General features: G+C 34.5%; 1 long non-coding RNA gene across 1 annotated transcript; it reads right to left on the bottom strand.

Annotated features, from left to right (window-relative positions):
- Nucleotides 1-1,295: 1,295 nt before the first annotated feature.
- Nucleotides 1,296-2,225, bottom strand: LOC127176621 (uncharacterized). The gene is made up of 3 exons (XR_007829127.1): nucleotides 2,022-2,225; nucleotides 1,532-1,634; nucleotides 1,296-1,459 (listed from the first exon to the last, which is right to left on the bottom strand). It is a non-coding gene; the product is annotated as an uncharacterized LOC127176621 (long non-coding RNA).
- Nucleotides 2,226-12,560: the final 10,335 nt, after the last annotated feature.

Raw genomic sequence — 12,560 nt, 5'->3', positions numbered from 1 at the left:
CTCACATAATGACTATGCTAATGGATTTTCTATATGGTTAAGCATATACAAAAACACAAAATAATTATTACAGTCATGAATTTATTATCATAACTTTTTTCCTAACCATTTCTGAGGATTCAGCAAGAGACAGCTCACTGGAACTTGATCTTGAGCTGTATGGGCCTCTTTTCATGGACTCTAGGACATCTTTGAGAGATGATACAATCCCAGGAAGCTCTACAAGACAAAAATAAATAAAAAAACAACACACATTTGAGTTCTTCATTTTTAGTTAATCAAGGTCTATTGATTCAATAAAATGTATTTTCTAAAGAAGCATTGCTGTAACTTTAAAACTTTTGTTGTGCAAAGACAGGAATTTCTAAGGATAATGGCAAGTTGGTTACGGCTAATAAGGTTTTGTTACATTTATAAATATAACAAACGATCATATACCATAATGGTAATGTGGCTAAAAAAGGTTACATTGCCTTATATTGACATAGCTGTTAATAAAGAGTCACCAAGATGACTTTTCCTTTCCATACTGGCTGTGGTACCCTATCAAAGACAAAAATACTCTAATATAGATAATTAATTACTATTAATACTTTTATTCACCAAGGATGTATTAAGTTAATAATTAAAAGTTTATTAAAAGTTAATAATAAATAATTTACATTGTTATAAAATATTTATATTTTGAATAAACACTGTACTTTTTAAACTTGTTATTCATGAAAGAATCCTGAAAAAAAAAATCACAGGTTCCAAAAAATATTTGGCAGCACAGCTGTTGATATTATCCAACATTGATCATTCTGATAATAAATCCGCATATTAGAATGATTTCTGAAGGATCATGTGACACTTAAGACTGGAGTAACAGCTGATAAAAATTCAGCTTTTCATCAGCATCCATTTACATTTTTTAATAAATGCTTGTAAATATATTTTTGATATTTTCACATATATATGTTGCCCCAAAGTACAGTCATATGGTTGTATAGATGGTCACTCATTTTTTTTCTATGGATGGATGTGTACATAACCAACAACGACTCTAAAATACCCAGTTAGTTTGGCAAAAGGATTCAAAATTGGGTAGATCTTACCAAAATCTACATTAACAAGTCTTACTAAAATATACTTTTACATATTTCAGTCTACTGAAGGAACCAGTTGGACACCTGAAACAGAACATGCTTTATGAATCTTCTTCTGAGATTAAGTGGCAGCCAACCATAAGTCATATAAAAAAAAAACTAATTATTTTATATGAAATGCAAACACTGCTTACTCTTTTCCTTGATTGTCTCTGCTCTGTATTTTCAAACAGGTCAGTGTCAGTGTTATCTGAGTCACCTGACATTGGAGTAGAGGTTACAGGTGCTTTCTGTCTTTGCAGGTTCTGGAGGTCTCTTTTAAGTTTGTCTCCCATTACAGCATCAGCTGCACTTTGAGATGTACTTGCACTCTAAAAGCAACACACTAAAATTAACATTTCACCAATAAAAATAAAAATAAATAAATAAAAAAAATCTAAAACCTTTATGGCTTCAGGTGTTTTTTCCCTTTCTCTGCAGTGGTCTTCCAGATGTCTTCTCCTCTCTTAAAAGCATCTCTCTTCATGATTAAGTCTTTGTAAACATCTGCAATTACACACACACACACACACACACACACACACACACACACACACACACACCATTTCATTTAATTTCACAGTGTACAGTTATTTGATTTGATGGTAACTGGTTGATCTACCTATAGTAAGTTTACTCTTTTTATGAGTAAAGACAACAGACAATGCTTTTATACTTGAATCAAACAGGAAAAGTCACTTTATAGAATAAGCATCAGAAGTTTCTAGACCTAACGTTAATAAGTGTTGCTGTTAACGTCAACGTAGCTGTTGCTGTTAGTCCACGTACTAACATTGAGATATGCACACTGTCCACGTGGAAAAGTAGTTTATGCACCCAAAATGTTATCTTAAAGCTGGTCGCTAATAGGTAACAATAATAAACTTAACTTACCACCAAGTAGTAGTATTTTTGCTGTCAGTATCTTGCTCTGTCCATGTCGGCCGCGACTTGTCAGGCGCACCTCTATTCTGAGTTGTTCGCGGGAGCTGACTGGTACTCTGCTCGTCTGTGTTCTCTTAAAATGATATCGGTGCTGTCCACTATGTCCGAGTCAGGGAAATAAAACAAAGCATAGCTAGGAAACGACATGATTTCCGTTGAAATATCGTATCCGTTGCCCGCTCAACTTGTTCTCATCTCCTTAAAATCTGTGATTGGACAATTGCCTGCAAATTGTATAGCTTGTTTCTGATTGGCCAAATTGAACTGCAAGGAATTGGCTGTGATTGGTCAAACTGAATGCACTGCTACAAACAAACAAACAAACAAACAAACAATAAATAAATAAATAAATAAATAAATAAATATGTTTAAGTACTGATGATACAATCATTATTATTATTTCTGTCGCCTGACCTTCGGATGAAATGTGGCACTGAAGTGACGAAGTAATGAAGACATACAAATCTTACCTGCACTTACAAGATAATAAGATTCCAAAAACTACACATAAGAATGCAATTGCATATTCATATAATGTATGTATTACTGTTTTTATAAAATATATCAAATGTTACAAATGTTTATCAAAAAAATCTTTGAAAAGCAGTGTAATGTTCATTACATAAATATTTAATATAAATTGCAGTAGGCCTTGCAAGTTACATATACTGCCAACACAATACACATAATGTATACATTAAATAAGAGTACATTAAGTATGTTTTCTGTAGGTGCACCAAAAGTTTAACAAAAGTATGCTGTTGTTTTAGCATAATTTTAAAAAGTGTAATTAAGCATATATTTACTACCAAAGTATTTTTAGTATACTTTCTGTAAATATATTTAATGTGCATTTATTTCTGCATATTCCGTAAAAGTGTAATTAAGCATGTATTTGTTACAAAAGTACTTCTAGTATACTTTCGATAAATATATTCACAATATCTTTGTGTTTAGCACATTTCTTAAAAGTGTAATTAAGCATATATTTATTATCAAAGTACTTCTAATATACTTTCTAGAAATATATCTACAATATATTTGTGTTTAGCACATTTCTTACAAGTGTAATTAATCATATATTTATTACCAATGTACTTTTATTATACTTATTAGAAATGTATTTGAATTGTACTTCATTTTAGCACATTTATTAAAAGTGTAATTAAGCATATATTTATTACCAAAGTACTACAATTATACTTTCTGTAAATATGCTTAAATGCGATTTAGTATATTTTTAATGCACTTCAAATAAGCACGTTGGTAATACAAATGTATTAAAAACACACTATTTGAATTTCAAATACATTTTTAATACATTTAATACTACGTCTTTTTCACCTGGGCTGAATAGAAAAGGCTTTTCATCAGGGTCTAAATTCAGAGTAATCACTGGTATGAGATAGATGCCATTATGCTAATGATAGACTGCTGGCCTACTTCACTGAAGAAATTAAAGTCCTCACCTTTCTAAGCGGCAGAATATCTTTGGGCATGTGAAACGCATAATATTACAGACCGCATTTACAGTCTCCTTTCCGTTGCTGGAATTAGGAAATGTGTATTTTGGGAAGAGTTTTACAGCTCTGAAAGTATTGGTGAAGTTGAAGGTGCTGTGAGGTTAAAAATAGATAGATTTTAGCCTTGAGTGTGAGAGATGAAGGGCAGAGAGAAGGGGAGCGTTTGAAAGAAGCTACGCTAATTGAAATAGAAGAGGCGCTAAGTAACCTGCAATGCTTGAGGGTTGTTATTGTTGTCAGTATGAAGCACAAAACGTACAATGTCGCTAAAATGAATGACACTTTTGTGCCACAGGAAGTCAAGGAAACCGCTCTTTAGAGTGTGTTTGGCCTTTTCATGAATAGGATACAAATTAGGGACTGAGATTTAAGACATATGTATATATTTATTCTTTTTCAAAAAACGATGATAGAAGCAGCAAACCAAATGTTAGTTTGTAGCTATTCAGTTTCTCATAAATTAAAGCAAAATATTTGTTTGTCATTTTTCTTACTTCAAGGGTTGAGAGCTGAACCTGATAAGAATGTTTAGTTGCCCTCTCAGAATGCTGTAGAAAGAGTACAATTAAATTTAGCTAATAATTCTGTTAAAGGAGAAGTCCACTTACAGAACAGTTCACAAATAATTTCTCACCCCCTTGTCATCCAAGATGTTCATTTCTTTCTGTCTTCAGTCGTGAAGAAATTATGGTTTTTGAGGAAAACATTTCAGGATTTTTCTCTACATAATGGACTTCATTGGTGCCCCGATTTTGAACTTTCAAAATGTAGTTTTAAATGCGGCTTCAAATGATCCCAAATGTGGTTGTAAGCCATCCCTTATCTAGCGAAAAGCTCGTGTAGCACAGGCTCTGGGATGCGCGTTCAGGGCGCTACGTACCATTGAATCACATCGAAAGGTCACACGGAACATAGGCGGAACTACAGACCCAGTGTTTACAAAGTGAACTTTAGTCTATGATTAGCTCACCTCAACTCTTATATGACAAATTTTCGGGTTTGAGTTGTTCGTTCATCATGTGACAGCCCCATAAGATGAACGATTTAAAAAAACCCGAAGATGAAACAGGTGAACTAATTCCAGTACAGAACGTAATAGGATGTGGTGCATGTGCGACTGAACAAATCACTCCCTAAGACAACTCGTTCTTCCCGAGTCACATTAAAGATTCGTTCAAAATGAAAGAATCGTTCAAGAACAATTCATTACTAATTCGTAGCATAATGGATGCACATCCCAGAGCCTGTGCTACACTAGCTTTTGTGTTTAAAAAGTATACAAATTATTATTTTTTTGAAAAAAATGACCGATCGTTTCGCTAGATAAGACCCTTCTTCATTTAGAGCCCTTTGAAGCTGCATTTAAACTGCATTTTGGAAGTCCAAAATCGGGGCACCAATCAAGTCCATTATATGAAGAAAAAACCTGAATAGTTTTCCTCAAAAACCATAATTTCTTTACGACTGAAGACAGAAAGACATGAACATCTTGGATGACAAGGGGGTGAGTAAATTATTTGTAAATTGTTGTTCTGGAAGTGGACGTCTCCTTTAAGTATGAAGTTGCATGGTTTTAATTGTTGAGAAGCTCAAGATTTATGCCTGTAATCTTAAAAAAACAAAGTAATGGGACACCAAATTGTACTTTATTCCTTGTAGAGTCATGTTGTTGAATTCTTTTCAAACATGTACAGTTTACCCAAGTTTAAGGATCACAGAATGCAACTTTATGAAATATTAAGTGACAGATGCTAAGTATACCAGTAGGTAGATGTGTTGTTATTTTACACACTCATGCTGTGCCACCTCAGACTTTCTATTCCGCCTATTCCAGCATGAACAGTAAAGGAGCCGTTGCTAGATTCATTACCGCACAAGCATATCTTAGAGTATGGCTTATGTGAGAAACACTGACATCTGGCATATCCAAACAATGCATGGCACATAAACTCATTTAGAGGATCCAACTGTTTTCTGTTCAGATGGTTCGTTACCAAATGCTCAGAAAATCTCACACACAAATGACGGCAAACTGTGCTGGGAACGCACACAAACGCATGGGGTCAACAAACTTTACGCATTAACTGTGTTTAGCCTTTGAAATATGTTCGCAAACGCACATACAGGCTTATTTGATATTGTATCCAGAATTAGTAAAGGTTTGTAGTCTTAAAATATTACTTGCATGTGCGTGCATGTGTGTGTGTGTGTGAGAGAGAAAGCAACTGTAATATGAGGTACAGCTCAGTTGTGCCAATTAATTCCTACCATGGCACTGAGACTCCATGCTGAGCTCTCATAACTCTCTGATTAAAGCTACTTCATTTAATCATTTCATTTTGCTGGCAATTCTATCAAAAACAAGTATTTTTTTTTCACAGTGGTATAGCATGTGTTTTATCAACCCCTACGCCCAAATGCTATTGATGAATGTGTCTCTTTACCACATGTAGATAACATTATCAGGCACACGCACACACAGAGAGGTTTGATTAAAGTTAAGCAGCCTCTATCTCCATCAAGCATGACCTTTCACTTGAGGGAGATGCGACTAAAGAGGAAAGATTTTTTTGTCAGTTGGAGACTAATTTATTTAGAAGATAACAAATTGTGTAAAAGTTAGCAGTTTTTAACTGTTTAGTGTATTTACACCTGCCTTAAAAAAATTGATCTGATCTGATGATAGCATTTGATCAAGCGTATAAGGCTAATTTGTGGGCCAAAATTTGTTTGTACGCTTTACAGCAACATTCAGAGGTGGTTAAAACTCCATGTAACCTTGAGCCCTGGTGCTGTGCTGAAAGCCTTTACCTAATTTGGTGTTCTCAGTCAAAAATGCGATACTTTTAAAAATGACCTAATCTCTCAATATGCTTTATAGTGACCCTGGACCACAAAACCAGTCATTAAGGAAAATCTTTTGAAATTGGGATTTATGCAATGCATAAAAACTTCCAAATTGAGATTTATGCAATGCACCATGTAAAAGCTGAACAAATAAGATTTCCACTGATGTATTGCTAGGATAGGACAGTATTTGACCAAGATACAACCATCTGAAAATCTGGAACCTAAGAATGCAAAAAAATCAAAATATTGAGAAAATCACTTTTAAAGTTGTCCAAATGAAGTTTTTAGCAATGCATATTACTAATGAAAAATTAAGTTGTGATATATTTACGGTAGGAAATATACAAAATGTCTTCATGGAACATGCTTAATAACCTAATGATTTTTGGCATAAAATAAAAATCAATCATTTTGACCCATACAATGTATTTTTGGCTGTTGCTACAAATATACCCGGCTGCTTTTTTGGTCCAGGGTCACATATAATCACCAAATCTTGAATTCAGTCCTTTTGTCAATTAGTGTTCTTTCAATTAGCATAGGTTTCGTATTTATTGTTGGAACTGATTGAATGTAGGCCTCATTGATTAATTGTTTATGCACCTCAGTTTTTGAATAAAAAAAAAACAAAAAAAAAAAACACTATTAGTGAATAAAATTGGCAATAATAATTCAAAAACTGGGTGGAAAAGCTAGATTAAGGTCTATGGTTAATCAGTTCCGAAAAGAAATATAAAACGTGCTAACTGAAGGAAAACAAGTTGATAAAAAAAGATTGAATACATTATTATTAGGGAATAAAATAACAAGAAAAATTATACAAAATTTTCTGTAGAGTTTTAAAGTGTAACAAGGTGGGGGAAAAAAAAGAGAAGATAAATAAATAAATAAAAACTAAATAAATAAATTAGAACAGTACAAAAATTATATCAATGTGATACTCACTTAACCAGAATTTTCTGGAATAAGAAAACCTTTCCGGGTCAAAAGGGCTTAAAACGAAACAAAACATTCTGAAGCTCATTAAATATAAAATTTCTACTCGTTTATCATGTCTACTAGTATATTGGCCACCCCAGTGACCGAACTGCATTTTTAGCTTAAACGCTCATTTGGTTAAATGCATTCCAACAGCAGTAAATGACCGCCTACTTACCTGTCAGACAACTGCCATAACAAGGATTTTAGCTTTGCTGGTTAGGTGCAGCTTTACGTAATCTTTTAATCTGTTAAAAAAGTTCACACTAGCTTGTCTATATGCTGAATAAAAAAATTGTTACTTAACATTCTCATCACGTTATTCTCAAAGCTACCTCAAAAGTAATTTCTTGACAGACTCCTGTTTTCCAGGCCAAACATTTCTAACTCTGTGGCACCATTTCAGTTTTGCATGTCAATGAAGATGTGAAAATGTAATGTAAAACGGCCAGTCAACACTGTCAGTTGTGACCAAAGTCTTATCTGAGATGTACATCATACAGTCTGACATAAAAGGCGAATGATATCACACAGTCTGTCTTGGGTTTTACCCAAGATATCATCTGGCAAGCAACATTCGTAAAGCATAGAAAAACTGCACACTGCTGTTTTTTTTTTTACCGAAGATCACGAGAGTCAAGCCAACAAAAACATATGCACACTTATCACATTATGTCTATAACCTTTCCTCCCTTTAGCACACACAGTATTAGCTGCGCTTTGAGGTGTAAAAGGCAGAATAAATCTAAATAAATATGTTCTCCCTCACACTCTATCTGTCTCTCCCTTTCTTTCTCTGTCTCTATAGAAGCGAGTGAAGGCTGCGATAAGTCAAGAACAAATTTAATCAACTACTCAGCGCTTCAGGGGGGTGGAAGCGTGGTGTTGACTCGGCGGTGCTATTTGTTCTATTGTAGCAAAGCGCAGTCAAATGTCATGTTTCTAGAGCAGAGCGTGGCAAATGTGCAGCCGCGTGCGTGAACGCTCCTCACACGCGCTGCTGATGGGAGATGGCAGGAAAGACTGTAGCAGTCGGAGGTGATGAGAGTCGAACGTACTGCCGCTTTAATAGAGTCAAAAGCTCAATGATCTGCAAATGCAAAGACACAGGCGCTACAAATGCGTACATACGTGGATCAAGGACACATGATGAGCTTGAAGCGGGATACACACAACACACACAGAGCAATGTGCACTATCCAAAGAACGGGCCCTCTATCTAATGTCCATTAAGAGATGGTGGTTAAAGTCTCAGGTTCATTCTATTTTTCCCAGGGCTATGTTCATATCAGCTCCAGGCCGCAGGTTATTCTCTAAATTCGAAATGTCTCCCTGAGCTGAATCAGGGGACTCGCTACTTCTTTCCTTTTTCCTGCTGCTCCCGCTGTGCTGAAAGAAAATGCCACTGAGAAAGCCAATATGGGCTTATCAGCCCTATCAGCAGAAAATGAATTTGAACTCGGGGTGCCGATGATGGTACTGAGATAATGCATGATGGGTAAGGGACATTGTTGGGGGGGGGGATGTGTATTATTATATATATTTTGTCGCTGTGTGTCTATGTGTGTATCTGTACATGCCATAAACACAAGAAGCTCAAGGAATCCAGCCAAAGTCATTTCCTTGGCAAAAGGACAAGCAGGCAATGCCAACCACATTAAGAGTTTTAGCTGATTCTATAAGATCGGTTATTTATTTGTTTACAAATTTTAACCCAAATGCCTCTTATCTGGAAGTTGATACTGATGAAAAAAGTCAAGTCAAGTCACCTTTATTTTCGGTAGGTCTTTAAACAATATAAATTGTGTCAAAGATGAAAATCTCAACTATGGACACAGTTCAGATTCTGCTGTAAAGTTCATTTCAGTTCAGCGTTGGTTCAATTTAGATCAGTAACAGTGTAAAGTTAATCCAATTAAAAACAAGTTCAATTAAGCTATATTCTACAAAAGGCACACAATTGTGGTTATTCAGTTTAAGTAATTTCTGTATTCATTTCTGTTTAATACTAGTGTCAATGTTGAAAAATGCAGTTAAATAAATAAATAAATAAATATTATTTTAAATAAATCTTAAAATATTTGTTCTGATCCTCGAATCTGATTGGCTGAGAGGAGTGTAATATTCTAGTATTACCAGAACCGTTTCACCGTTTGTATCACTCAATTTGCAGTAGTCTCTGAGTAGTAGTTTCTCACAGTGAGTGTTATGGTGGATGCCTAAATCCACTATAATTTTAAAAAGTAATACTGTTTTTGTGTTGCAGAATGTAGTTTTAAGAGTTTTTAAGCAGGAATGTAGTTGTTTAGACTTCAAACATAGAGTTTGTTAATAAAGATAACGTGTATTTGAAAATTTGCTTCAATGTTTTCGGAGTTGTGAGCTCCAGGGCATCAGCGGCCATTCAGCACTCAAGAACCTGACGAGAGCGTCTTCACCACGGTCAGATTTTCTGGAATTTGATGTTGGCTGTGATGAGATATAATTATTTTTGGGTAAATCTAACAGCCAATCTTTGGTCTCATTATCATTTTTTTTGTTCCAAAGCAAATAGTTTTGGTTGAGGGCAAGATCTCATCATGTTACATTTTCCCCCAGTTTCACAGACCAGGCTTAAAGCTAGTCCCAGACTAAAATGCATGTTTGAGCTGTCTTAACTGAAAATATCTTGCTCTGTCATATCTTAAAAATATGTCAGTGCCATTGTTCTGCCTCAAGATACACACCTGTAGCGTTTTCTTCTAAGGCATTTTCATAAAAAAAAGTTTAAATATCTCATCTTAACTAAGGCTTAGTCCTGGCTTAAGCTAAGCCTAGTCTGTAAAACTGGGCCATTATGTTAATGTAATGCTGCCCTTGTGTTTTTAACCGAATTGCCTAGCAACTTTTATGACGGCTGTTGTTGTTTATCAAATATTATTATTTAATAAATAATATTTTATATAGATAATAGTAGTACATAAAATATTATATAGTAGGAAATAATAAATAATATTTTCTATAAATAATAGTTGTATTTAATAATAGTATTTAGTATTGGGAAACTGTGTGTGTGTTTGTGATGGTGATTCGTTTCATTGTTCCGCCATTAGATGACGACAAGAGACTGTTTTTATAAGTGAGTCAGAAGTAGACTTTTATTTTGAAAGAGACTGAACAGCGTTATAAACATAGAAGTAATTTTTACTTTCAACAACACTTTGTAAGACAGCCAACAAATGCACTGAGCAGTGCTATCATCAGAAATCGACCCCTAACAGATGAAAGGATAGTACGACAAAGATGATGCTTTCTTCAGTGGACATTTAAACTATTGTTTTATTGTGAATATGAGACTGAGCTGAACAATGAATGCTGTATTTAATGCAGGTAGTCATACTCGCTCAGTTAATCTCTCTCACTCCACTCTACATAATACAGTAAGTTTTTAATACCGTAATACAATAAGCTTTCAAGGATGCAACTCAACATTCCGTTGTTACTAGTTCTGAAGTGACGTTTTTTAAATTGATAACGGAGGCTTGGGCTCAGCTGTTCAACTGTCAACTTGAGATTTGAATCCGTGGCAGAAGGAAGTAGTTTTGCACAAAACAGGGTTTTTAAGGACACTTCTTTGTTGTTTATGTATTTACACACTCTTGCCATTGAACTGCCGTATAAATGCAATATCACACTTGTAGCTCTGCGATATGGCTGTATAGCGGCACGCTGTGATTACCTGTAGCCTAGATATTGCTTATATATTAAAGGCTTAAAATTCTAAAAAAATGCCCTTGCATGTTGATTTGTTCTTCACACAAAGCTATTGAATGACTTCAGAACACTTAGTACACTGCATTGTATGTAGTGTTAATTTTGTTGATGAATAATTTTCAGCATAAATATTGTCAACAGCATTTTTTTTCCCACTGACAAAAACGAGATGATAAACTAAAACTTGTTTTGAATGACAAGAACTATGATAAAAATCTATTGACATTTTTGTCAACGACTAAACGAGACAAAAATGTTACGGAGGGATGATTTGGGAAGAGATTCATTCAGAACAAATCAGCTGCATGGTTAGGAGGTTAGATGCATACATTTGAACTGTATCGTAGCCTATTGATCTATCTGGCGGGACATAAGCTAGCATACACTTGCTGCACGCCTCATAAAACGTAAAAAAAAAAATGTCAGTATCTGGGAGTAAAAGAAGAGCAGACATATAACTCAATTCGGTTCAGTTTTCTGAGCACACACACCAAAGCATACACACACAGAAATCGCCTCTCACACAGCACACGAGCACATATTTGCATCGCATGAATGGAGAAATACACACAAAATGTTGTCGAATTGTACTTTTTGATGAGTAGTCACATAAACACAGTCAATTAGGTCTTTAGTGAACGTAAACAGTCGGAAGAATATCAGATATGTATCATTACGTTACATCTGTGCATTTGCTTTTAAAGTAAAATCACTCACTGCTCTTGACTAAATCACTTTAGTAGCCCCAATAAAGATAAATCTAAATTTATTTATAGAAGTAAATATGTCTGCTTGAAAGAATGAAGAATATGGTAAACAAGTTATTATAAAGAATGTATAATTAGCCTATATAACCATTGGTATTTCATTAAAAAGAAAACTATGTTCTTGTTCTTTATGAGAAATGGTTTTATTTAATTTTAATATAAAGTCATGTTATGTGTCACCACAGTTAAATCTGTGTCTATAATGATAAAAAATTAAAATTAAACCTATATAATAAGTTTAGAATTTTTAGAGAAATGCTTAATAATTGCATTACACTATAACTATACCCATTAGCCGATTTACTGTAGGTGATATTTAGTTGACTACAATATGACTAAAACTAAATCAAAATTTGCTGTCAAAATTAACACTGATTGCATGGAGCACTTTTATGATGCCTTTATGGTTGTTTTGTGTCGTTTTAAAGCTTGGAAACTCCAGTTCCCATTCATTGTAGTTCCACATTCACTGCACACACGCAGTTTTCACTCACACGTAATCTTCGGATCACAAAAAGAGGTCAAGGTCAACTCCCAGTCTCGGTGCAAAACCTACAATTAAATTCCATCTGCCTTTGGCATCTCTGTCCCTCAATATGGCTTAATTTCTTCAGTTG

This window comes from Labeo rohita, chromosome 14 (assembly GCF_022985175.1).
Source record: "Labeo rohita strain BAU-BD-2019 chromosome 14, IGBB_LRoh.1.0, whole genome shotgun sequence".
NCBI lineage: Eukaryota > Metazoa > Chordata > Actinopteri > Cypriniformes > Cyprinidae > Labeo > Labeo rohita.
This window is presented reverse-complemented; position numbering and strand designations above follow the sequence as displayed.